Below are 2,725 nucleotides of genomic sequence, written 5' to 3' on the forward strand. Positions count from 1 at the left end.
AAGAAGAGAAAAAGAAAGAGACTGAGAAAATATTTGAAGAGATTATAGTTGAAAACTTCCCTAATATGGGAAAGGAAATAGTTAATCAAGTCCAGGAAGCACAGAGAGTCCCATACAGAATAAATCCAAGGAGAAACACACCAAGATGCATATGAATCAAACTATGAAAAATTAAATACAAAGAAAACATATTAAAAGCAGCAAGGGAAAAATAAGAAATAACACACAAGGGAATCCCATAAGGTTAACAGCTGATCTTTCAGCAGAAACTCTGCAAGCCAGAAGGAGTGGCAGGACATATTTAAAGTGATGAAGAAAAACCTACAACCAAGATTACTGTACCCGGCAAGGATGTCATTCAGATTTGACGGAGAAATTAAAACCTCTATAAACAAGCAAAAGCTAAGAGAATTCTGCACCACCAAACCAGCTTTACAACAAATGCTAAAGGAACTTCTCTAGGCAGGAAACACAGAAGAAGGAAAAGACCTACAATAACAAACCCAAAACAATTAAGAAAATGGTAATAGGAACACACATATCGATAATATTACAAGAGACAAAGAAGGACACTACATAATGATCAAGGGATAAATCCAAGAAGAAGATATAACAATTGTAAATATTTATGCACTGAACATAGGAGCACCCCAATACATAAGGCAAATGCTAACAGCCATAAAAATGGAAATCGGCATTACCACAATCATAGAAGGGGACTTTAACACCCCACTTTCACCAATGGACAGATCATCCAAAATGAAAATAAATAAGGAAACACAAGCTTTAAATGATACATTAAACAAGATGGACTTAATTGATATATATAGGACATTCCATCCAAAAACAACAGAATACACATTCTTCTTAAGTCCTCATGGAACATTCTCCAGGATAGATCATATCCTGGGTCACAAATCAACCCTTGGTAAATTTAAGAAAATTGAAATTGTATCAAGTATCTCTTCTGACCACAATGCTTTGAGACTAGATAACAATTACAGGAAAAAATTTGTAAGAAATACAAACATATGGAGGCTAAGCAACACACTACTTAATAATCAAGAGATCACTTAAGAAATCAGAGAGGAAAAAAAAATACCTAGAAACAAATGACAATTAAAACATGAAGACCCAAAACCTATGGGATGCAGCAAAAGCAGTTCCAAGAGGGAAGTTTATAGCAATACAATCCTACCTTAAGAAACAAGAAATATCTCAAATAAACAACCTAACCTTACACCTAAAGCAATTAGACAAAGAAGAACAAAAAAACCCGAAAGTTAGCAGAAGGAAAGAAATAATTAAGATCACGTCAGAAATAAATGAAAAAGAAATGAAGAAAACTATAGCAGAGATCAATAAAACTAAAAACTGGTTCTTTGAGAAGATAAAGAAAATTGATAAACCATTATCCAGACTTAGCAAGAAAGAAAGGGAGAATGCTCAAATCAACAGAATTAGAAATGAAAAAGGAAAAGTAACAACTGACAATGCAGAAATACATAGGCTCATGAGAGATTACTACTAGAAACTATATGCCCATAAAATGGACAACCTGGAAGAAATAGACAAATTCTTAGAAATGCACAACCTTCCGAGACTGAACCAGAAAGAAATAGAAAATATAAACAGACCAATCACAAGCACTGCAATTGAAACTGTGATTAAAAATCTTCCAACAAACAAAAGCCCAGGACCAGATGGCTTCCCAGGCAAATTCTATGAAACATTTAGAGAAGAGCTAACACCTATCCTTCTCAAACTCTTCCTAAATATAGCAGAGGGAGGAATACTCCCAAACTCATTCTACGAGGCCACCATCACTCTGATACCAAAACCAGACAAATATGTCGCAAAGAAAGAAAACTACAGGCCAATATCACTGATGAACATAGATGCAAAAATCCTCAACAAAATACTAGCAAACAGAATTCAACAGAACATTAAAAGGATCATACACTATGATCAAGTGGTGTTTATCCCAGGAATGCAAGATTCTTCAATATATGCAAATCAATCAATGTGATACACCATATTAACAAATAGAAGGAGAAATACCATATGATCATCTCAATACACGCAGAGAACGCTTTCAACAAAATTCAACACCCATTTACGATAAAAACCCTCCAGAAAGTTGAGGAAAGGGAACTTTCCTCAACATAATAAAGACCATATATAACAAACCCACAGCCAACATTGTCCTCACTGGTGAAAAATTGAAACCATTTCCACTAAGATCAGTAACAGGACAAGGTTGCCCACTCTCACCACTATTATTCAACATAGTTTTGGAAGTTTTAGCCACAGCAATCAGAGAAGAAAAAGAAATAAAAGGAATCCAAATTGGAAAAGAAGAAGTAAAGCTGTCACTGTTTGCAGATGACATGATAATATACATAGGGAATCCTAAAGATGCTACCAGAAAACTACTAGAGCTAATCAATGAATTTCGTAAAGCAGCAGGATACAAAATTAATGCACTGAAATCTCTTGCATTCCTCAACACCAATGATGAAAAATCTGAAAGAGAAATTAAGGAAACACTCCCATTTACCATTGCAACAAAAAGAATAAAATATCTAGGAATAAACCTACCTAAGGAGACAAAAGACCTGTATGCAGACAATTATAAGACACTGATGAAAGAAATTAAAGATGATACAAATAGATGGAGAGATATACCATGTTCTTGGATTGGAAGAATCAACATTTTGAAAAT

The sequence above is a fragment of the Physeter macrocephalus genome, chromosome 9, assembly GCF_002837175.3.
Source record: "Physeter macrocephalus isolate SW-GA chromosome 9, ASM283717v5, whole genome shotgun sequence".
Taxonomy (NCBI): Eukaryota; Metazoa; Chordata; class Mammalia; order Artiodactyla; family Physeteridae; genus Physeter; species Physeter macrocephalus.